This window comes from Acomys russatus, chromosome 1, assembly GCF_903995435.1.
Source record: "Acomys russatus chromosome 1, mAcoRus1.1, whole genome shotgun sequence".
In the NCBI taxonomy this organism is placed as follows: Eukaryota; Metazoa; Chordata; class Mammalia; order Rodentia; family Muridae; genus Acomys; species Acomys russatus.
In genome coordinates, this window is record NC_067137.1 from 80,690,086 (window position 1) to 80,715,648 (window position 25,563).

The window sequence follows — 25,563 nt, forward strand, 5'->3', positions numbered from 1 at the left end:
TCCAGTTCCAGGAGATCCAACGCCCTCTTCTGGCCTCTGAGAGTATCTGCATGCACATTGCGCACATGCCTGCAACTCAGCAGCACATGCATACATATAAAACAAATAGCCCGTAAACATGTTTAAAAGAAGACCAAAGAAACAAGGTACATAAACGCTTTTCTTGTTTCTCATCTGCTCTTTTTGATAGGTTAGAAAAATTCTTAGCATCAGTGGAGTGAGCATTACTCAGGGGAAAGTCAAGGCAGGATGGAATATGTTTTCTCAGCTGACGTGTCAGTTTACAGCTGTCTGTTCTTTAGTGCTTATGGGTTTGCTTGGGAACTCATGAGCTATAGTTGAGCCAAGGTAGGAATTCTGAAATAGAACGCTTCTCCTTTATGACTTTGGCCTTTAATGATGCTTTGAGTTGAAGTGGGGCGAGGGGAGAATCTCACAAATTCTTGCTTGTGGAAGGTTAAGTATGGGAGAGAAAATCTAAATCACAACCCTTTCCCTCCTTTATGGCTATGCTACGATAGTTGTCTTCTTTTGAATTTATATCTCTACTTACCTTGGATGTTAAAGGGGAAAATGTATTGGAAGAGATCTGAATTCCTTCAGATTTCTAATATTGTGCTACAAAAATTTGGCTACTTCTTAGAAAATCTTGTTGGCCAGTGACCTCTGCCCCTGCCCAGTGACCTTCCTAAAATGCCGCTTAATTCATTAATAGTTGCCGATGATTCTGTGGCTTTTCATCTTAAACATTTTAAGTGCATCTGGAGAGTAACTCCGAATCACACAGGGGAATGTATAGATTATTATTTCTCACAAACTGTCCATCACTGTGCTCCACAGGATTGCCCTGTAAGGCATTCCTGTGCTCATTTGACAAATGTGGCAACTCCTGCAGGGTAAGAGTTTTAAGAGATGTATGATACCTCTGTGTGTGTGTGTGTGTGTGTGTGTGTGTGTGTGTGTGTGTGTGTCTCAGAATAACTTCCGGTAGCCTCACTCCCCCAATCCCAGAAACACAGAGCAGTGGTGAAGCTTTGTCTCTGTTCTCAGTGGCGAGCTAATTAGGTAACACATGGGGTAACCAAATAGCAAACAGGTGTTACCCTGGATGCATTGTTTCCCCTGGGCCTGTGTTTCTCCATCTGTAGAAATAATAAAGCTGCCTTTCCCAAGAAAGCCTGACACATAGGATGTGTTCCAGAGAAGTTGGCTCATCATGCCAGTTAGGCCTATTGTTACCTATTTGTACACATAATAAGAAAGAAGTGGCCAGTGCATGAGTGACCAGTGCATGTTGAAGAGGTACAAGCAGTTTGTTTATAGAGCTTAGATGTGAGCTGGGCTTTTTGTTAGGTAAAACGCAACTAGTCAGAGACCTGGCAAGAAAGAGGCCATCTGAGATGGGAATGACAGTTTCAGGCGCTCTGTCTGAAATGACAGTTTCACCCTCTGGAGTGAAGATAACAGCCCCGCCGTCCTTTGGGAGTGGGTGGTCCTTTCTGGGAAAGAAAAGCGAGTAGTCAGGGCACAGTGAGACCACAGATGCTTTACATGTCAGGCAAGGGAGTTTAGACACACTCGATGGGCTCAACAATGCATTGTCTGTACTTGGTTGAAGGAATGATGGGCCCGAGAAGAGTAAGTAGTGGGATGCAGGCTGGTGGGCAGGAGGCCCAAGTCAGGGAGGCTAGAGCGAGGGCTGTGGCAGCGGCGAAGCTGAGCTGTAATCAGAGGCTGGCAAGCAGACTGGGGGAAGAGACAGGGCCAACTTACTGTCAAGGCCTTGGAACGTTGCAGAGCAGTGAGAGAACACAGTTGCGTTTGGGAACTGGTGCCATGGTTTATAAACACAGTTGACACAGATACGTGGATTTATGTAACAATCGAAGCTGCATAATTGAAAAGTCACTGAAAATCTGAAGCCATTGTCTATGGCCAAGCAGAAAACCAAGACGAGCAATTGAGGGGAAAAAAATGTTGAGAAGAGTCAATCCTCTTGTGTATTCATACAGTTGTGTTTCTGTTATGCATGCATCTTAGCGTTTCTACTGCTGTGATGAAACACAGTGACCAAAGCAAACTTAGGTTTGTTTTGCTTCCAGGGAACAGTCCATCACTGGGGAGGGGGGAGGAGTCAGGGCAAGAAGTGAGGCACAGGGCATGGAGGGGTGCTGCCTACTGGCCTGCCCCTCGTGACTTACTCACTCTGCTTTCTTATATACCATACCCTAGGACCACCTTCCCTGGAAACCACTACCCACAATGGGCTGGGCGCTCCCACAATTAATCAGTAATTAAGAAAAAGCACCACAGGCTTTCCCACAGGTTAATCTAGGGGAGGCATTTTCTCAGCTGAGGTTTTCTCTCCCTAAATGACTCTACCTTGTGTCAAGTTGGCATAACCTAGCCAGCGTAGCAATTTTTTGCCTGCTGTGTAGAAAACTGCCAAACGCTGGTTGAAAAGAATAGAACCGTAATGGCCTACTTGCCTATGTTTGTCCTCCAGTGGTCTTTATAGTACTGGAGGGGAGAGTGGCATCACATTTATATAAAGGAACTCTGGCCATGGCCTGGCGTCCTTCTAGACAAATCTTATTAGAATCACATGTGGCCCAGCATGAGTTCCTGTGCCTCCTTGCTTTAGTTTTTCCTTTATAAAGCAGAACTACCTCTATCTTACAATGTGAGGCTAAAATGTGTTCGTGTGTGTGTGTGTGTGTGTGTGTGTGTGTGTGTGTGTGTGTGTGTGTTGGGGGAGTCATCTGGTGGTGGTAAGGTTGTAGTTCACTTTCCTCCAGGAAATAAAAACCTTATAATGCATTGTCCAGCAAATGATTTCCTACCCAACATGCTGAGTGCATAGCTATCATGATTAATTCCTAGGCCAATTGTGGTGGCACATACCTCAAATCCCAGCACTCTGGAGGCAGAGGCTGGTGGATCTTTGTGACTCACCTGATCAATAGAATAAGTTCCAGGCCAGCTGGGACTACATAGTGAGACCTTGTGTCAAAAACAAACAAAAAGCCAAAGAGAACCACAGAGAAAATATCTTTATTTTTGAAGGTCTGGGTGATGCCGCTTATACGGAGGGTCTGCAGTTTCACCCATTTCCCTGCAGATGATATAATTCCGGTCTTTCTTACCCATTCGTCTGTGGATAGCCATCTACACGGATCCTGTGGCTTGGTCATTATGAACAGTGCTGAATAAAGATGGATGTCTCTGTGATGTGCTGATTTACGGCTCTTTGGGTATATACTTAGAAGTGGTACAGCTGAGTCATGTGCAAGTTTGCTTTTCATTTTTTTTTTTTTTTTTAAAGAAACCTCTGTGCTGATGTCCATGGCCATGGTACGTATTGGTGAACATCCCTGGCAGCCGTGAATACGGGTTCCTTTCTCTCTCACATTCTGACCAGCTTTTGCTGTTGTTTTCTTGCTTCTAGCCATTCTGACTAGGGTGAGAGGGCAGCTCCGTGCAGTTTTGATTTGGTTTCCCCTGCTGGATAAGGATGTTGAACACTGCTATGTGGTTACCAGCCATTTGCACTTCTTCATCTGAGAATGGCTGGTCAGGCCCATGGTACATTTATTGATTGGATAATTTTTCACTCATCTGTAGAATCTACTGGGGAAAGTTAACAAAGAGGCACATGAAGTTAAAAGGGGGCCTCTAGGAATGTGGAAAGGGTATGATATAAGGGGAAAGGGCTATAAGAAAGAGTAAAAAAGGAAAGAATATGAGCAAAGTGCATTATATTAATATATGTAAATGTCATGAAGCCCATATGCGAATAAAAAATTAAAATAAATAATAAAAAGTAGCTTCTGTGAATCCAAATGTAAAACATTGAAGGCAAGGAGCCTGTATCATCCTTTCAGGCTAAGAGGCCTCACATTCAGGAAGTGGATCAGCAGTCATGTGTTCATCATTTTATGAAAGTCATGCTATGCGGGTTGCAATCTTACAACTACAACAGAAAAAGGGTAAAAGTGCCAAGTACCTATCATTTGCAAAAGTGCTCTCCTCAGAACGTGTTTCCTTTGAGCAACCAAGGCTGGCTTCTACTATACTTCTTGGGCTGTGGAAACCTAAGACCCGAGGCTCCCCAAAGTGGCCAGTATGGTTGGAGCAGCACTGTCCGAGGGTAGTCCAGGTCTTTTGACCAGGAAGTGTAAGTGTGCATGCTGGCACATGGGCTGTCCAAATGCTTTCTGGAGTGAGCCATTCAGTCAAGAAATCAGTAACAGCTTTGAGCATATGTGAGCAGGCGCTTTTGTTTTTTTATTTCAGGAACTGGCCTTAATTTGTATCATGTTTTATTTTGTTTATCCAACTTGTGTTTTATGATTTATAATTGCATTTTCCTTCTGGGTCTACAGAAGGCAGGCAGTATGGTGATGAGAACATCAAAGAGTTGGAAGTTTCAGAGACTAGAAAACAGATCCTATCAATGTAGGGAAAACCAAAAAAGCTATGCCTAGCCAAAGCTGAGAACCCAACTTGATAAGTGTTTGACAAAAGAGATGCTTCCCCCAATGGAATGATCTGACTTTACCTACTTTGGTCTTGAATCCAGATATTCCCTGGTGCAGACACACATACAACAATAGCTAGGAAAGGAGGAATTAACAGCTTCCACTGAGCTGTGCATATCAAAAACCACACACTACAGAGAGGCACAAGTGCATGAGAGCCAGCAGTTGAACATTTAGTGTATTTCTTTGGCATAGTTGTATTAAATACATGGGAGCTTTGAACCCTTAACTACATTACACACACACACACACATGCACGCACACAGAGAAACATTCATATACACACATGCACACACACACACACACACACACACTTTGGGAACTTTACATAATGTATTTTAATCACATTTATCCTCCCCTTCCCCAACTCCTCCTAGATCCACCAACCCTCTCCCTACCCATTTAACTTCGTGTCCTCGTTTTTAAAAACATCCATTGAGTGCATCTGTGCTGCCCATATATTCCTGAGTGTATAGGAACTGGAGCGTGGTCAACATACCAGGAGCCACACCCTTAAAGAAAACTGACTTTCCCCCACAGCTGTCAGTTGCCAATAGCTCCTCAGCTTGGAATGATCTTCCTCCATGGGTCTCCTTTGGGTGGGGGTGAGTGTGCAGATTTGTGTAGGGTTCCATCTTTGCTTCCTGAAACTGCACCTGTAGTTTTCTCTAAATTTCTTTGGAGGAATCAAGATGACTAAGATGTACTAACAATAATCAATGCCCATACCAGTAAGAAGAGAGCAATGTACTTTGAATAATTAGTTTTATAACACGAGAAAGACTGCCATGTGAAATAGTTCTATTTACAGTTCTACTTAGTTGTGTGTGAAATGTGCTCTCATAGACTCTTTTTTGTGACGATAACTATTAATGTCTCCTTTTTCTGTTTTGTTTGTTTTTTTCAAGCCAAGATGATTCCCTAGGGAAAGGAGAGTAGAGGCCATACCCATGCAAACGTCTAGACTGAGAATAAGAAAACCTGGCTTCTCTACCTGCCACTAAAGATGTGTTGAATATATAATCCTCACATAATTACTTAATGTCTGTCAACTAGTTTGTTAATTGGGCTGGTAGAGATAATAATGCCCAACTTGGTTCTGGAGAGATGGTTCAGTGAGTGGTGCTGGCCACCAGGCCTGACAACTTGAGTTAAGTTCCTGAGACTCACCTGGAGGGAGAGAAAACAGACTCCTCAGATATCCTCAGACCTCTACTCATACGTACATACAGACACAGACACACACACACACACACACACACACACACACACACAGTAAAATGTGAAAATAATGCCCAATCTGCCTAGAGGATGATGCAGATGGATCTCTTTGAGTTTGTGGCCAGCCAGAGCTAGTTCAAGGACAGCCAAAGCCACACAAAGAACACTTTGTCTTGAAAATCCAAGCCCAAAATGAAGGAGGAGGAGGAGGAGGAGGGGAAGGGAGGGAGGAGGGAGAGGAGGAGGAGGTTAGTGCTGAGGTCAGTGGCATCTACTCTACAGATAACTCCGGGACCCAGCCTTGGTCTGATTCCCCAACAGTTTGCCCCTTCCTCAGCTCTGGCTTAATCATGTCCCAGCACCTCCATGCCTTGCCATGAGCTATATAAACTACACATACACTGTGTGAGGTTTTCTGTCTTAGCATAGTATCCTTCCTAAGAACAGGCATCTAACCCAACCCAGGAAACTGAATAATAGTACAATTTCATCTAAAGTTTGGTTAAAGGGCTTTGGGGGGCTATGATCAGTTTACTAGGGCTTCTACAACCCCCAAGCTCATCACAAATTAAGCAGCTTAAATCGGTAATTCTTATGATTCTGAGAGCTCCAAGTATAAAATAATTTTCCAGTGGAGTCATGGTCCTTCTGAAGGGTGTTGTGAAGGAGCCTCCCTTGTTTCTCCTGATGTTTTCCATCTGTCCATGTTGTCCCTTGCATGTGTCTATGTCAGTCTAACCTCAGACTATGTCATCTCTGTGTTACACACCCCAAGTTACTTGCTATAATTATTCCCGCCTGGGCTGCTTCTGTTCCATCAGGCCAGCCCTAATGGCCACATGCTCATAGTCCACACCCACATGCTCATAGTCCACACTGCCCTATGGCGACTTCCTTCTCTCTTGCTTCCTCTCTTCCTCCTACATCTTTTCTCTCCTCACTCCTCATGCCTCCCATCTCATTCCTAGGCCCGGGAACCTAAGCCCAGCCTACTTCTCTTCTGCCCAGTTACAGGCCCCTAGCTAATTTTATTAACCAACCAACTTTAAATTGGGGAGCAAGGTTTACACAACATCACTTGGTGTATGTGAGAATGTGCTCATCTGCACTGCAACCAGATCTTGGGAGCCAGCACTGAGCATTAGAATACATAGCACCAAACCAACCCCCAACATCCCTGGGCCTCTGCATTTCTTATATTTTCTAACTTAGCTAATAACATCTTAACTAATTACATATACTAGACCCTATGGTTATGTTATGAGGTTCTAGGACAGTGGTTCTCAACCTTCCTAATGTTGCACCTTCTTAATACAGTTCCTCTTGTGGTGACCCCCCCCATCATAAAATTATTTTGTTGTTACTTCATAACTGTAATTTTGCTATGGTTAGGAATTGTAATGTAAATCTGTCTTCTCCAATGGACTTACGTGACCCCTGTGAAGGGTCATTGGACCCCAAAGGGTCACAACCCATAGGTGGAGAACCACTATTCTAGCGGCATACAGGATTTGAGAGGACACTATTGAGCCTTCCACGGGAGAATTTAGACACTGTGTGAGTACTCTTGAGAAACCTTAGATCAAGTTTTCTCTAGTTTTAGATGCAATACCTGGGGCCATCCCTTGGCCCATTCATTCCTGCAACTGGACTCTGGCCCCAAAATGCTTTGTCACTCTTCATCAACCACCTAAAATAAACCTGGGGTTCCTTGGACTCACACCTAGTCCTCACTCCCCCCATCAACTGCCAGCACAGTCCCTCTTAAATATATCTTGGATTTCTCACATGTCTTGGTCCCCATGGCCAGTTCCAGTTATAGCGTTGTTTGCTGAGATGCTGTAAAAGGCTTGAAGGCTCCTGACTCTGACCTTGTCTTCCATTCCCAGTCATTTTATTGCTGTTGAGGAGACTTTATGGATGAAAACCTGTTCCACATCCCCCACTGATGATCCTACAGTGACTAAGTCCACCTCCCAGCTGACTTCTACCCGTGTACTTACACTCAAGGTCTGCAACTTCCCTGAGTTTGCCCCACTCTTCCTAACACCCGTGCCCCGGCACATATTACTCATTTCTGACACACTATGCTTTTTGAGCCAAGCCAGCTTGTATCTAGTCTCTTTGCAGATTCATTTCAAGCACTGTTGAGGTCACTTCTGCCTGAGGTGTATCACATCAGCATGCATTTTTACCCTCCTTATGATCATGGCCAGGTAGTTTAATCCTTGGTTCTCTTGTCAGTCTTCCCACTCTGATTCCTCAGTATTTTAGGAACCTACATCTCAGATATCAAGCACAGTGCCAGAAAAATAGCAGATTTATTGAAGGCTTGTATAGTGAGCAAAACGAAGTCTTCTTGTTTGTTTGTTTGTTTGTGACAAAGTTTCTCTGTGTAGCCTTGGCTATCATGGAGTTCACTCTGTAGAACAGGCTGGCCTCACACTCAACAGAGATCCGCCTGCCTCTGCCTTCAGAGTGCTGGGATTAAAGGCATACACCACCACTGAGCAGCTAAAGTCTTCTTGATAAGAGTGTTAAATTAGAAATTGGCCAATGTATGGCTCATTCAGAGGCAGTGTGATTCCTCTTTAAGATGTCTAATCTCTGTACTTTAGTATTCCATGTGTGATTTTTTTAGGATATACTGTGGCATAACCAGGCTTTTGGCTATTTGGTGGGTTCCTTTTTCTACCACCAACCTCCACCTTTATTCCACCCTACCGACTCCCAAACACTAGGTAGGAGAGAAAGGTTAGAGGGGGAGAGGGGCGGGCAATGATGTCGTTATAGTACTTCCTGCTGAGTAGGGCCCTTGAGTTCCTTGGGGCAGGGTTGCTCTTTGCTGTCATGATATCCAATTTCTTCTACTCATCTCTTTGTGCAGGACCACTTGACAAACTATGACAAACCGCAACAAATGCAACCAGCAGTATCCACCCACCACCACCAGCAGCAGCAGCAGCAGCAGCAGCAGCAGCAGCCAACAAGGACAACGACAGCAGCACCACCATAGCAGCTGCTGTCAAGGCTCTGGCATTTATTTACCCTCTCAAGAGTCCCCAGAATTCCAATGGTCATACACTTGCAGAAACTAGCTGGCAAAATCACACCTCTGCTAGAGCACCAGAAAATCATAGCATCCTGCTGTGGACAATCTTAAGCAGTACCATATTGTACACCTGAGATAAAAAAAAAAATTATCTTTTAAACAAACAAACCAAAAAACCATATTCCTATAACATTTCTCACTGCTCTGTGGTCCTGTCACCCTTTGATAGCAATCATGGAACAAGGGCATGGCTCAACTTGAAATATTCATTCCCATGTTTTAATATATCTCCTTATTTCTTTTAGTGGCTGCTTTTTTTTTTTTTTTAACTAAAATAAAAATACCTTTTGACCAATTAACTTGCTGAAGTGAAGCAATCTGAGCCCAGAACCTCTCACAGCAGGAAACATCTAGAATGCACACTGTAGCTGAAGCAGACAGATTTCCAAGGGGCATGTCAGCCCTCTTGTTAGGAGCTGCCTCTCCATCCCACATGTGGTTCTCTGGCCAGCCTGCCCTCTGCAGTTCTGTATGTGTAAATCTAGCCACTTTCTTCCAGGGAGTCTGGGTTGATGAGGAGGGCATCTGGCTCCTGAGTGATAGTGTGTAGACAACTCTGCCCCAAGCAGTCCCTTGTTTCCGTGACGTCTGTGTACTCATGTCACCGCTGGTATTGCAGATACACAGAGGAAAAAAAGACTACCCTAGTTCCCAAAGGAAGAAAATTTCATTTGTGGATCCCCGTGGGTGCTTACAAAATGTGAACACCATTTGTGGTCAGTTCAGAGCTTCATCTTTAGGCATGGTCACGGGTTGCTTACTTAAAGAGTGATGATAAAAATGGGAGAGAGATGGCTCAGCAGTTAAGACCAATCTTGTGTTGTGTTCCAGAGGACCTGGGTTCAATTCTAAGCATCCACATGGTGGCTCACAGTCACTCATAACTCACTTCCATGGGATCTGAAGCCCATTAATTTTGAAAAAAGCAAGTGATGGTACAGATACCTGTCCTCATATTGCAGATGCTGGTTATTCTTTTTACATCATTAACACCATTGTCATGGCAACAATAATTTTTTTATCTTGTAACCCTTAAAAATGATGAAATATTACTTTAAAGGCATGAAAACATACTCCACTCATGGTAATAAGAGCATGCACACGTGTGTGTGTGTGTGTGTGTGTGTGTGTGTGTGTGTGTGTGTGTGAAACAAACCCATTTTTTATTTTTTAAGTCCTGGTGAAATGTTCTGGAGACAGTAGCATGGACACTCCCAGGCATTTGTCACAAATGCAAATTCTTAGGCCCCACCCAAACCTACTAAACCAGAACACTGGGTGGGATCAGCACCTGTGAGCATGGCCTCTGCGCCTCTGATGGGCATTCCAGCAGAAGACTGGCTGCCTCTGTGCTGTGTTCTGCTTTACTTTGCTTTTGCTGCTGTACATAGTATCCTTGGGCCCTGGTATTGACCTATAATACCATTACAACTGGCATAAATTTCCAGTAAATCAACCGCTTATGTTTTAGATAAAGACTTTGATGCCGAGGCTTCTAGCTCATTGTATTCACACATGCTTTTCATTTACAAAACACTGTGAGATTAAAAGCTGAAAAAGTATGTCTCCCCCTGCCCCAAGTACTCTGACTGTATGCAAAAAACCTCTTAGTGCAAAGGCATGCAATATCCCACGGCTTTTCAGATGCTGGGCATACGGGTTCCTTGGGTGTCTTATTAAAACGCACGACTGGCCTCGGGCCGGGTTCATACATTTCCAGCCAGCTCTAGGCTGTCCCTGCTGCTCTGTGGACCACGCTTTTGAACCTCCAGTCGCTCCAATATTATTCATGGCAATTGGGAAGGTCAAGTCACGGGGATTTCCAATGTGACACTTCTCCTCCAACACTGTCTTGATTTTTAACAAAGAACTATATTCAGAAAAAAGAAAAAAAAGGAAAGAATTTTGAAATCTTTCTTTAGCATTGGCCTTACCTGTTCCTCCTCTCTCTCTACGTGCAGACCAAGCCTTTAAAAACATTTCCAAGAATGGCTCAAAAAGAAACACATGTGTTGGCCCTGTAAGCCCACTGAAACTGGTGGCATTGGGGCTACAAATGTTTAAAAGCAGCCGCATGAGAGGTAGAGGCTGGAGGAAAGGATTCACACGGGCTGCCTTTCACCCGTGTATCAAACATCTAACTAGGTGGATTTAAGGAGTTAAGTGATACATTGTTGAAACACATGTACGCTCACGCGCACACAAACACACACACACACACACACACACACACACACACACACACACACACACACACACACACACACACACACACACACACACACACTGGCTTTGGTTATGACTATATCCAAGCCTTCAAATAACATTCTCAAAACTTGCTCTCATACCATGCTCCGATTGAGCTTTTTTGGCCAAGTGGATATAAACTACAATCATCTGGGAAGAGAAGCTCCAATTGAGGAAACGCCTCCTCAGACTGCCTACCGGTGAGTCTGTGCGGCACTCGCTTGATTCATGTTTGACATCCTGTTAATCCCGCCAGGTGAGAATAAGTGCACGACTGTAAATTTTGAGCCAAATTTGAAGCAAGCTTTATTAAATACTGACCAGGACATGGACACCGGCCTCGTCTATACCCAGGATTTCAAGGGTACGGCACCAAAGCACATTAGTCAGAGGCTCATAAAGGCAAAACCCACAAGGCTACGTACTTCCTGTCTTTGTCCAATCAGGGGCAAGCATACATCCTGACGTTCTTCCTGCCTATGTACCTCATGCCTATGTGTGAGCAAGCATGTCCTGTGCAGTTAGGGCAACCAAGCGTCTTTACAGAAGCAAAATCACGTGGCTTGTTATTTTACATGATCAACAGCCCCCAGCATTTCAGGAAGTTATCTGCTGCCGTTGGGCAAGTGGGGCTTACAGGTTAGAGGCATTTCTGTTTTATAACTCTTGAGCACAGTAATTTAAATTTAAAACTTAATGTTAGCCATCACAGTGGGCCGACCCAGCCTACAGAGGGCAGTGCCATGACTGGGCAGGTTGTTTTGAGTTGCATAAGAAAGAAGGCTGAGCATGCCAGGAGTAGCAAGTCAGTAAGCAGCACCCTACTGTGCTCTCTGCTCCAGTTTCTGCCTCCAGGTTCCCTCCTTGCTTTCTTCTCAGTGATGGACTGTTACCTGGAAGTGTAAGAAAATAAACCCTTTCCTCCCCAAGTTGCTTTTGCTAGCGGTGTTTATCACAGCAATTAAAAAACAGAACAAAACAAAACAAAAACTAAGACATACCACTGCCCAAGCTCTGATTTCCTCTATAGCGGCTTTATCTGCAGTCTCTCTTCTCCCAAGACTGAACTATCAGCTCTAGGTTCTGCCTCTATGATCAGCAATCACTGCAGGAAAAAAAAAAAATTTTTTTTTTTTAAATTTTCTCAGCAAATGCTTCAGAACCCCACCTCTGAATTTGCTGGCCTTGGCCACCTGCATACTTGTAAAAATGTCTAGGAGTGGTAATAATCTCACCAAACAAGTAGAGGAAAGGGTGATGCCCCAGTGAAAAATTAATATTTCAATGCAAGAACAGCAGGGATGGATGGGTGCCAAAGCGAGAGATTGGTGTGGTTTCTGTGATCTTCACGCCCACTATTTACTTTTGGTTGCGAGCCTATCCTTTAACGCTTGAGCCCTTCAAGCCCACTCTTAACATTGCATTTCTTTGGACGTCGGGTTACATGGATTTAGGCAGAGTCACATAGATCATGACCAACAGAGCCAAGATTTCCTAATTTCTTCTTTATGGGTCTTTCCTCTCTCCTGTTGCCTTCTTGGAATCCATCACTCAATCAGACGTGGAGCCTGGGTAATATTTGCCTTTTTTTTTTAATGTTGTCTTTAATGATGTGTTCCACCCACCGTATTCAACTTAAAGCAACTCTAATACCTCATCTATCATCTTTGACTCTCCTTCAGTGACCGCCTGGAGTAAGAAAACCACATTCCTTCGGTGATAGTAACCCTCACTACGCCTTAGCTCTTTGGGGAAACAAGTCAAAGCTTGACAAAGTGTAGCTTGCCTATCTACTTGGAAGGACTCTGAGCCACAGCCTAGCGATCCCATGAGCAAGGTAGGTACCCTATGTGCGGAGAAGCTGGGACCCGCCCCTCTATCCTCTGTGGTGTATTTTTACCCTACAGCTTGATTAATAGTCTAGTCCAGGTCTCCCCTTGCGGGTGGCATGTTGCTCTCTCAACTTTCCCAGGCCCAGTGATATCCCCGTGGACAGGTAGAGGCATGCATAAAAAATCTGGAGGCCTGCCCAAAGAGCATGTCTGCAGTTTGCAACGGGGCAATGTAGCAATTACATGAGTAATATAGTGGCAAGTTTTCTATGAGAAAGCAAAGCCGGGAAAGGAGGGACTTCCTCCTGGGAGGAAGGGTGTTGGGTAAACTAACTCTTGCCTCGGAAGCCCATTTCCCCCCTCTCTCTCCCAGATTGAACCTTTATCTCTCTAAACATTTTTTTTTTTTTTTTGCTTTTTTTGTTTTGTTTTGTTTGTTTGTTTGTTTTTAATTCCTTCTCTCTGGTACTCAATAAGCCATGGAGAGGAAAGAGAAAGAAATGACTAGAAGTTTACAGTCTGCTTACTCATAGCAACTGAAAATTTTCTTAGGTTCTGGTTCCGAGGGAGGGAGCTGAAGAACTCACCCAGGTGTCTGACGCGTTGAGAGCAGCGGCCAGGCTCCTGGTGGCTCCTGGAGCAGGTAGGACAAAAGTGGCTTATTCTTATGTTTTGCTTTGCACAAAGGATAGTCTGAGGACAGACTGAATGCTAAGTGCCAGAGTACAGATACAGTCAGATGACCAAAGAGTGTAAGCACGGTGGCTTCCTCCTGTGAAACACCAGCCGAGGAGAAGATCGCTTATTCTGCTGAGACCCTCTGGGCCACAAGTCTTCTCTGGACAGTTGTCCAATGTTGCAGGCCCAGCAGGCAAGACAGTAAGGAGCTCACATTTTAATGAACTGGTGCCTGTGTTTTCTGAACTTTTCTCATGTGTGTGTGTGTGTGTGTGTGTGTGTGTGTGTGTGTGTGTCCTGTCTGTGGGCACACGCACCGTTGTGAAGAACACTCTGACAATCACAGATGCTAATCTGAGCAAGCCGCACTTAATGTGTGCTTTTATAAAAGCCCAACAATGGCTTCTTGTAAGACACTACCATCTGTTCCCAAGAAGGAATCTGAGAGTCTGAGAAACACTAAGTAGGTGACGGTTCCATTAGCATCAGTTACAGGCTCAGCCCTCTGGGTCACAAAAGATATCGACACATTTTGGGTCCGTGCGCCTCTTTGTAAGGAATGTAACTCTGCGAAAGCAGGTGGCAGGCCATAAAACAAATGCGATGAGATGTTGCAGGGTTTGTCAGAACCAGGTCCCAAGTGCTGTAAAAGGAAAATATGATGCGTGGCTGAGAGGAGGAAGTAACAAAGAGAAGGTGGGGAAAAACAAAATGGAATTCGGGAGACTTTTCAGGTCTCCTTTTCCAAGGCAAACTAAGTAAGCTTCCGAGTCAGCAACCAGGCAATTATCTCTCAGATAAGATATTTTAAAATCTCATCCTCATGCCACTGTTTTGTAGTGGCTGCTGTTGGCCGTTGTATGAGACTGGGTGGGGGTGGGGAGAGGAGACAGCTGGCATACAGGGCTCCAAAAAGATGCCCAGTGCCCACGTCACTCAGGGAGCACATACACTAAAACTGGAACCGGGCAGAGGAGATTAGCACTGCCTTTGCACAAGGATGACACGCAAAGGAAGGCTGCTTCCTCTGTAAATGCTATCCAGGGCCTTCTGGGTTTTAGACACTGGGTTAAACCCTCCACTATGTATCTCTGTCTCCGTGTATCTATCTGCCTGTCTCCTATTTCTCTTTAGTAACTCCTACCTACCTCTTATGACTGTGACCAACAAAACTGCAGCGACAGTCTGGGTGCAGTTGTGGGAAGGAAGTTGGCTTGCACTGTCCAGGTAGGAATGGCATCTGATGAAAAGTGATAGCAGCCCCCAGCCTTGGCTCAAGCTTTCTTAAAGTCCAGTTCTTGGTGGCCAGGCGATAGTGAGCGCTCTGCCATTGGACTTACATAGTGACCGTGAGCGCCACGTTTCCTGGGAAAGAACATTGTTCCTTGTCTGAAAAGGAGGGACAAGGCAGGGAAGGCACTGCCCTGTGTCCCAAGACCCTCTTTCTGAAAAGATTCTTTTCTGGTGTCGACTTAAGGTCCTTCTTTCCCGTTTTGGGTCATATCTGAATGCTTCTGGACTGAAGCAAGCATGGACCTTTCAGCCACTGCAGGCTGGAATGTCAGCTACATCTGCTGCAGACCAAGAGGCAAGCAAGGTTGAAAGGCATGACCATGACCTTGTTCCCAGCATGCACTCTTCCTTCTGACTCCTTCCCTCTATCTGTCTCCCCTCTTGCTTTGCTGTATCATTCCCTACTGGGGTGGGGGGTAGTCCCCACTTTGTCACTGGCAATCCCTCAGCTCTGCCTGTCTTCCAGCTCATGCTGAGCAGACGTCTTTCCCAAGGCTGTAAGACCCTGATTTTGTGTGTACTTTACAATACGCTTGTGAGGCAGAGACTACCAATACCTGACGTTGTGAAAAGAAAAGAAACTGAGTCTTGCACCTGCTCCACTGCAGCCTGTGATGAGAGACAGTTGAGCTGAGCCTGAGAGCTGCCCAGGAGAAGATAGTAAAGACCCCTGAGGAAGGGCAGAGGCTGACGCCATCCCAGCCTGCTCAGCTCCTTTGTCGTCCATGAAGCCTCAGAAAAGGTCTGCTAGAAGCCACCAGGGAGACCAAAGGACTCACTCCACCGCCTGTGGTGACTTTTCTCCACGGTGGTCTGTCATGTCTGCCTTTGAGGCCCAACATTTATCTTGGTCTCATTAATGAAGAAGCACTGTGCAACCTGCTCTGTGCTTGCTATTGAAGGCCCACATGGGTTCCTCAGGGATGGGATGGGGGTTTCTGCTTGGCCAGTGCTGGGAGTTCCAGAGACAAGCTCCAGCCTTCAAAGGTCAGGTTTCCCAATGCCTGTTTGTCTCTTCTCTTGACTTTCAGCCTGTATGTTTAACCCCTTGAAGGCCCACGGGACTCTGTCCTATTAAGTTCCACTTACCGCTCCCGTCCATCAACTGATGGAGATAATCTCCATGAAGAACTCAAGAAGGAAGTCCCCGGGCTGCTTAGCCTTCAACTCCACGTGATACTAACAACGGCCTGGGCTCACTCGAGAGGCGCGCACTCACATCCTGAAGCCCTTCCTGCTTCCAATTCGTAGTCAAGTCTTCCGGGGTGTAGGTTTTTGTCTCCCATGGCTAGAGATGTCAGGGAAAAGCTCGTGCTTGTCTCAGTACCAAGGCCTTGCCTGTTGTTCCTCACCCCAAGCATCCACCTCCTTCACCGTCTTAGAAACTGTGGTTATTGTGGGACTTGGAATGAATTAGTGAAATATAACCAGCTTTGATATTTGTCCTTAACTTTACATTTCAAAGGTTTTTTTTTTTTTTTTTTTTGCTGTGATGTTGTTGTTTTTGTTGTTGTTGTTGTTTTAAAGAATGAGAGAATTGGAGATTTGAACAGAAAACTAGAGGAGATTAGTAGAAACTAGATAGTAGAGACCCATGAGAAGGGGCAGAGACCGATGCCATCCCAGCTACTGAGTACCTACTGTGAGCCGAGCCCTCTATAGACTCTTTACATACAAAGCAGCACTTCACCCTGGCAGAAGCAGGCAGAGTAGAAGGACTGGAGGCAGAGGTAGGCTAGTCAGTGTGGGGACAGTGGAGTGCAAGTGTAGATCACAGTCAACGCTCAGAGTCAAACCTGCCTCTCCTACGGTGCCTTGATTAGAAACAGCTTCTCGGTGGACAGGGTCCTCAGCTGGCTTGTCTCAGTCTGCACACTCCTGACATATAGATCCAGGTTACTTGCTTGGTGGATGAGAAAGCTGAGAGTCAGGCACTTCCGGTCTGATGGAAACGATAGCACCGGTTCCCCCTAACGCATCTCGAGCACAGCTGGTTTCCCGGGGAAACTGTGTGTGCGTGAACAATTTTAACCTTCTGGATTCTGGTTAACAATAATCTCTTCATATAGCTTTTGGGTTTTTCCAACCTTGATCTCAGCAATGTGCTCACTCTACGTGCTGTACTTTATATACTATATTTGTTCATTTGTTCTACATTTATTGGCGTTTCCTGAATTCCCTTCAGGGTCATTCTCCATTGAGTTGGACTCTCTTTGTAGTGCATGTGCGTTCCTCAAACATGCTTTACATTCCTTATAGCCTGGACAGACTGACAGCTTTCCAAATAGCTTAGTTTGCTTCTACTTATAGTGATAATCCATATTTTACTCAGCTCTCTCTTCTCCTTTTAACATAGACAAGAAAAGCCCAACCGCACCTTCAATAGTTTTCTCTGAAATGCCCTCAGCCAAATACCCACTCAAAATCTAAGTCCCACCAAACACTGCAACTGAACAAGTTAGCTGAGTTCTTTGCCCATTCATAACACTCATGAGAACGGCCTCTGACATTCCTATTTCCACCTAGAAGGGAACGGTCTCAGTTAGAGTGTCTATTGCTATGAGTAGACACCACACCATGACCAAGGGAACTCTTATAAAGGAAAGCTTGTAATTGGGGCTGGCTTACAGTTTCAGAGGTTTAGTCCATTGATGTCATAGTGGGGAACATGGCAGCATGCAGGCAGACATGGTGCTGGAGAGGAACTGAGAGTTCTGTATCTGAATCTTCAGGCAGCAGGAAGAGAGGGAGACGCTATGCCTGCCTTGAGCATCTGAGACCTCAAAGCCCACCCCCAGTGACACACTTCCTCCAACAAAGCCATACCTATTCCAACAAGACCACAGCACTTAATGGTGCCACTCCCCATGAGCCTATGGGGGGGGGGCGTTTTCATTCAAATGACCACAGGAAGTTTGCCTTTCAGCATAGCCTGTCTAACCCTGATGATTTCTTCTAGATCCTGCTTCCAAATTAAGCCATATACCTGACATACAATAAGACAGAGGCAAGCTTCCTGAATAGACACCTCCATTCTGAAGGGGAAAGAGAAGCTGCAGCAGGGGCAGCTGGTCCATAGTGATTCTCAAATCTGTCTAGACATACGTCGTCAGGTGCTCCTACCCAAGGCAGGCCTGGTTCCTTGAACAAATCCTGGCTCTGCACTTGGCTCATCACCTGAGTTCTTTATTCCACATTCTAAGATGTCATTGGTGGAAGAAGTGGCTTTTGTCTGCCGACCCATAGCACTCTCAGTGTGATTCCTGAGAGTGGAGAGGAGTCAAGACGTTTCCTGTCAGGTTAACCTGTCGCTGCAGCCTAGTATGACATCTTTGACATTGTTGTAGAATTTCTACATCCCCTACCATGCTGTGCATTCCACAAAGTTTGTACTCACAATGCTTTTGGGACAGGTCTCTCTGTACTAGCATTGGTCAAGGAAAGTATGCAGATCACAGATCGGAGCCACACAGGCATGTTTTAAAACTCTGATTACTACTTTGTGTAAGAATGTGTATGAGCACATGCATACACACACACACACACACACACACAGACACACACACATATGCTCATGTGCACAATTCTAGAAACTCAGCCCAGGCCCTTGCTAGGCAAGCACTCTTACCATTGAATTGTATCCCACAACCCCCATGACATTTTATATTTTTGGTTGTAAGCCTAGCCTTTAATGGCTGAGCCATCTCTCCAGCCCAACATTTTTAAAAGCAATTATAGTAATATATTTTTCCCTTAACCCAATGTGTCTAATATATCATTTCAACAAGAAATCAACATAAACATTATTAGTATACTCTGTGGGTTTTTAAAATTATATTACATTTTAAGACGCCAATGTTTATTTTTCACTTTGCCTCTCAGTGTAGGCTAGCCACCCTTCAACTGCCCAGCTTCATGGAGCTAAAGGTTGGCACATTGGACAGACTGCTCTAGACTACTTAGGATGGTCTTGGGTATCGACTTCAGCAGCTCACTCCTGGGGTTGAGTAGGTCTCATCAACCCTTCTTCAAGTTTTCCAGGTGTATGTGTGTGGGGAAGGGCCTCACAGCCTCAGTCTCCAAGCACTGTTGCCATGACGTCATCCCTTGTATTGGGGATCTTTAGCTGGCTGGAAGAAATCAATACGGAGACCAACTTTGTCTTCTAGCAGCGTGTCCTGAGCCCTCCTTGATCTCCCTTTTAGACAGTCCCACAGATTTATTGTGCAGTTTATTATGATGATTTTGTAAACTATGACGGATGATAGTTTTGCTAGGTGTCTCCCTAATAAGGATTTCTCTTTTCCTGGTCTCCCATAATCCTCCCCTACCCTCCCTCTGCCCGCCAGCTGGTTCTGAGGCCAATGGCACCTGTCGTAGATCCTTGGCACTACAGCACTCATTCACTGATTTTTGTCTTAGTGACCAGTCACAGATCAACAAACAGTTACATTAGTGACTTCAAACAACTATTTATAGTGACTGGCTCGTTTAACCCCTGCTGTCACTAGCCAGGCTTATTGTGTAGCTTCTTTAGGCTGGAAGGCCCACGGAGGGGCCTCTCACTTTCCTGTAAGAACAGAGGCCTGGTGTGTGAGCGATTACAAAGACTATTGGCAGTTCCTCTGGCCCCATTGGCCCACATGTGTCACATGATCAAGCCTAGTGTCAGACACAGGGGCAGGGAAGAGCCCTGGTAGAATCTTCCAGTCTCTCTCTTACAGATGCGTTACACATTACTCACGATATCTAATATAAAGCTTTTTTTTTTTTTTTTTTCAGTACAGGCAGCTTCAGACACAGACACCCGAATCCCATTCCAAAGCTGCTGTAGCATGCGCATGCGCATGTGGACTAGCCGCAGTCCGCAGGAACAGAGCTAAGCAGATGGGAGGCTTGCTGGTGATGTGACGAGTGACTTGGAATCACCGTGCAGTTGCTAATCCAGACTGTTCCCACCTACTTTTCATGCCTCGCTGTCAGTTGATAGTGTAGGATACGTGAGTGTAGCATGTAGCACAGGACTCTACCCCTCACAGAGGCGCCCCGCCCTCCCTCGGCTCACTCTCCGCAATGACAGCTGAGCACATTGCTTTTCTGTGATAGAAAAAGCAGTCACTTAGTATTAACGGGCAAGTGAGGGAAGAAAGAGGAATTGAGTTCCAGCGCCCAGGTTTCCTCCTCACATTTCATGTTGGAAGTTCCAGGGCGTGATGGAATATCAGACTCTCCATATAAAAGAACCCTGCTAAGATTTGTTCAGCATTTGTTAGGTGTCAGAAACTGCATAAAAGGTTTCAACAATTTCTGCTTGTTAACTTCTCAAGGCAGTCTATTACAGAGGAAGAAACAAGGCACAGAGAAACTGGTTAACTACCTGAGGTCACACAGCAAACCTGCATTCCCATCCCACAGCTGCCGACAGCATGCAGTGAGAGCAAAGGAGACAATGACACCAGATAAAGGAAGGCTTGGAGGGCATGGCTGCTGCAGGGAGCAGGCCACCTTATAGATTCTTTTCAAAAGTTTGATCCTTTAGGCTTTCCGTACAACGTTTTTCTAAGACCCTGACTTCCATCTGGGGAACTGTTCTCTAATCAACCCCGCCTGCCTCCTCTTTCTTCTAGTTTATTTCACTTGAGTCTCATATCTGAACTGAGCTTGCAAAGTCGAAAACATCCTAATGTGTTGTGGAAATAATGGATTGGTGACCCTGAGCCTGCCTGGAGAGCATGCTGCGTCTAGGACGGCCTCTGCAGGGTTCCCGCCACTCTGGGAGAGAACCCACAACACCGGATGGAAATGGAACGGTTCTCTTATTACACATCAGGATTGATGATACGTGAAAGAGCCAGGCTTGCGCGAGAGGAAAAGAAGCCTCTGGCGTTCACTACTAAGTCTTTTCAAACCTTCCCTAATGCTTAGGCGGTTTCGCCAGGTACAGGGCACAAGTGGGCAAGATGTAAATTCAGGTGTGAGAATATAGTGTAGCGTACGTGCAGAGGGAACCGTTTGGATGAAGCAAGGCCTGGGTGGCTCCATCATTTTAGATTCACTCTTATTTGTCTGAACACAGCCAAGCCAAGTCATGCAGCACAGACTGTCTTAGTCCACTTTTGTTACTGTAATGAAATACCCGCACCAGAATAACTTTATAAAGAAGCGAGGTTTATTCAGATCACCATTTGGGGAATTCGCGAGCGTGGCCCTGGCTTTGGCTGAGCTCTGGTGTGGGCTCATGGCTGTCACATCATGGCAGAAGCACAGGTGGTGAGCCGAGAGCATGGAGCGAAGTGAGAAGCAAGAGAGAGATTCAGTCCCTCTGATTACCTGGAGGTGTGCACTCCCAACAACCCAAACTCCTCCCACGAGGACTCACTCGGGGGTCCCACAACCACTGGAGGACCAAACCCCCAGCACAGGATCCTCTGGAGAAGACAAAGCTTTTCGCTGCCACAGCAAAGGCTCTGGGGAAGCTGGCTGGCTAACCAGGGTGGCTGGCTGGTACCAAGCAGGCTCCTCTTTCTCTTTTCATTGCATAAATCACCAAACGGTGTGGGCTTTAGCATCGTGCTACATATTGAATAAGAGGCTGCAAATAGAAACTCTGAATCTGTTCGTGCCATCTCCTTCTGTCTTGTTTGGAGTGTTTAGATCATTTCCGGTCAGTGCCTTGGGCATTTATAGCCAGAAGCGCTTCAGAGCAGTAGTTACCATTTCTCTGGTGTAACTTCACTTTAGTAAGAGAAGCCATATAGTCCCGTCTTCCACGTTATCTTATCCGTGGGGTTGTGACACATTCTCTGTGTCACCTTTCTATGCAGCTCAGATTCCTAATTTTCCAACTTACATCTAATTAAACCCATATTTGTGAAGGGGAAGGCCATGCAGGCTGCTGAAGTGCATCTCTCATGAGCCTTCATACCATCTTAATTAGATGACTTCCTTTCTAGCCAAATTCTTATGCAAATGACATGGGTTTTCTTCTCTTTACTTTGGCTTTCGGGGGAACCTCCATGGAGACACATTCTTGACAGACTGACAGCAAACAGAGGCATCTACTCTGAAGCAGAATGTGTGGGCAACTCTCCTACTGGAGTCTCCGTAGGGCCAGGTAGTAGCCAGGCATCTCTCCTTTGTCCCTTCAGAGAGAGATGGTCTAACAAGAGCGTGGACAGGCATGAAAGAAGCCCGTGCTATTTTGAGTGAGGCCACAGTAGAGGTGTTCACAGTCTGGAGGTGAGCTGCAATGTCAGCTACTGAAAAAACAGCAGCTGAGAGCTGTCAGTCAACCACTGTTTTCAGCACCACACTCAACGCAATTTTCTTTTTCGATAAAGATTTATTAGGCTGTTGGAAAGAACAGAGCGGACTATGCTTGCCCAAATTTGTTTTTACAATGTTTCTATTTAAATTTAGTCAGTGGCTGCCAGATGCCTTAATTGAGTCACTCAAATCCTAGCTGAGAAGCCGATGGGCCAGTGGCACCTGCAGCCATGCCTCTCCTTCCTCTTGGGTCCTGTGGCTTAACCCTGCTCTGGGAGCCTGTTCGCTGATGAAGCTCAGTCTTATGGCTCAGACTGAAGCCAGGAATCCTTCTGCAGGTGGCTGACACATCTCTAGGAGGCAAAACACCCTCCTAGAGTCAGCGCTGAGTGTTTGCCATGCACAGGACAGTTCATTATGCTAACTAAAATATTTTTACCTTTTTAATTTTTATTTCTTGATATTATAATGTAATTACACCATTCCCCCTTCTGTTTATCTTTTCAACCCTCTCCATATCTATCCTTGCTCTCTTTCAAATCCATAGCCTCTTATTTCATTAATTGCTAAAAAACATTTATTATGTATTTACAATAGAGTAAATATTTTACTTTTTTACATGAATTGGCTATGCGTGGTCCATTTCTTTTTGTTTGTTTGTTTGTGTTTGTTGAGACAGAGTTTCTCTGTGTAGCCCAGGCTGTCCTGGAACTGGCTCTGTAGACCAGGCTGGCCTGACACTCAGATCCTCCTACCTCTGCTTCCTAAGAGCTGAGGTTAAAGGCATGTACCACTCCACCTGATTGGTCTGTTCTTTTTCTAGGCACTTCTAAGAGAAGGAAAAGGATTCAGAGGTCAGAGACAGACAAAGACAAAGGCTGTGCCTAGAATATAATTCACTAAGCCTGGATTAAGGCATAACTGCCTGTGGAAGCTGGCATGTAGCCGCAGAACTTTTGGTAGATTCTGAGTGGCAGCTAACTCCCTTGTCTGTGTATAGCCCCCTGAGTCTCCCCCAGAATCCCAAATGTATATTTAGTTTCCTTTGTAGGTATCCACTGAAGCCCAGTTGGTTCTCTAAAAGCCGCTAGTTCATGCATAACACACACATACATACACACACACACACACACACACACACACACACATACACACACACCTGTCTTCCACAGCCTCAGTCACCCTCTTCCTCGTCTCCTTAAACTTCTCGTTTCCCTACTAGTCACCACCCCCACAGACTGCACCTCATGTTTCGCTGCTCCCCACTGCCCCACTCTCCTCCCCACTCTGTCCCACACTGGCAGTCTCTGGCAGTCTCTCTTTCTCTTGTTTTTCCTGACTCCATCTCTCTCTCTTTTCCTCAATAACTCCTCCATACAACTGCCAAAACTAACTCTGCGGACCTCAAGCTGATGAACTCTCTGTTCCAAGCCTTGGGTCCTAGTTAGGACTCTGTTACTGTGACAAACACCATGACCAAAGGTAACTTGGGGAAGGATTTACTGGCCTTACACACCCCAGTCACAGTCCATCACTGAGGGAAGTCAAGGCAGGAACTCAAACAGGGCAAGGGCTTGGAGATAGGAACTCACGCAGAGCCATGGAGGAGTGTTGCTTACCTGCTTGCTCTCTGTGGCTCACTCAGCCTGCTTTCTTATACCACCCAGGACAAGGTGGCCCAAGGCTAGCACCGCCCACAGTGGGCTGGACCCTCCCACATCAATAATTAATCAAGAAAATACTCCCATAGACTTACCCACAGACCAACTGGATAGAAGAGTTTTCTCAATTGAGATTCCTTTTTCCCAGATGACTCTAGCTTGTGTCAAGTTGACAAAAAGAAAACACACACACACACACACACACACACACACACACAAACACCAAAACACCGCACACTCTGCCTCCAGTACTCTGTTGCAGCTACAGCAAAAGTCTAAACTCTCTGGTGTGCTCTGTAGAACCATTCTTCATCAGATCTTATTTAGCCATCAACCCCATTACCTTCCCTCAAAGCTCAAGCCTTAGCGGCTTTGCTGAGTGTGTTAAGTATAGTTCCGCACTCCACTCTCCGCCATTCCATAAAGCAGTCATGGTCATTTTCTCCTTCTCCAAGCTCCCTCTGCAGCCCCCAGGGACTGACCCCCAGTCACTCCCCACAAAGCAGCTCCTGTGGCTGTGGTAGCATATTGAGAGCAGTGCCTGCTCACAGGCGGTATTCCATCAATGTTTATGGTTGCAGGAGAGGAGCGGGAATGAAATAAGGGCTCCAGGAGATGATGGAAGACACCAGAAAAGAGGCAAGAAAATACGGAACACCAGGTTAAAACAGCAAATATGATGTGTCAGAACCATCAGAGCAGAAAGGGCTGAGGGAACTTATAATGTCTGTGCTGAGGAGGGAGGACTCATGATGTCTGTGCTGAGGAGGGAGGACTCATGATGCCTATGCTGAGGTGGAAGGACTCATAATGCCTGTGCTGAGGTGGGAGGATTCATGATGCCTGTGCTGAGGTGGGAGGATTCATGATGCCTGTGCTGAGGTGGAAGGACTCATCATGACTGTGCTGAGGTGGGAGGACTCTTGATGCCTGTGCTGAGGTGGGAGGACTCATGATGCCTGTGCTGAGGTGGGAGGACTCATGATACCTGTGCTGAGGTGGGAGGACTCATGATGCCTATGCTGAGGTGGGAGGACTCATGATGCCTGTGTTGAGGAGGGAGGATTCATGATGCCTGTGCTGAGGTGGGAGGACTCATGATGCTTGTGCTGAAGAAGGAGGACCACAGCAGCAATGTTTTCTGGGGGCGGGGGGTGGGGGGTGCTGGATGCTGGCAGGGAGTTTGCATAGAGGAATTTTGACATGATGCATCAAAGCGTTTAAAAGAATGACAGCATTTGAACCTGGCACTTATCTTGGGAAGAATTCCTCTAAAAGAAAGCATCTAACCAGTATTTAGTGGTGTTTATATAAAGAGTTTAGTTTATATCAACAGTAACCTAGTAACACAGGCAATGCCCAACTACAGGCAATTGATTAAATAAACTAAGCACATTTTTGCTCTGTTAACCAGTCATCAAAAGTTATAATACAGATATACATTTAGAAGCATGGAAGAGTAATATTTATGATATAGAAGAATATATATGTATAAATATATGTACATATACATATATATATATATGATTTCACTTAAAAGTAGCAGCATAGAAAAAGCCTAAGGAATATATACTATAATGTTACCAATATTATTACAAGCTTGTGGTGGTTTTTTACCCTTTTATTTTCTGAATTTTTGAGATTATAAAATATTACTTACATAACGAGAGAGGAGGGAGGGAGGGAGGGATGGAAGGAGGGAGGCAGGGGAG

The 25,563-nt window shown here is 45.5% G+C and overlaps 1 long non-coding RNA gene and 1 other non-coding gene across 2 annotated transcripts in view; both read left to right on the forward strand.

Annotated features, from left to right (window-relative positions):
* Nucleotides 1–13,374: 13,374 nt before the first annotated feature.
* LOC127190290 (uncharacterized) overlaps nucleotides 13,375–25,563 on the forward strand; it is a 134,753-nt gene continuing 122,564 nt past the window's right edge. Inside the window, exon 1 of the long non-coding RNA XR_007830770.1 lies at nucleotides 13,375–13,596. This is a non-coding gene — a long non-coding RNA (uncharacterized LOC127190290). The remainder of the gene's footprint in view (nucleotides 13,597–25,563) is intronic.
* On the forward strand, nucleotides 14,555–14,666 carry LOC127197010 (U6 spliceosomal RNA). The gene has a single exon (XR_007831580.1). It is a non-coding gene; the product is annotated as a U6 spliceosomal RNA (small nuclear RNA).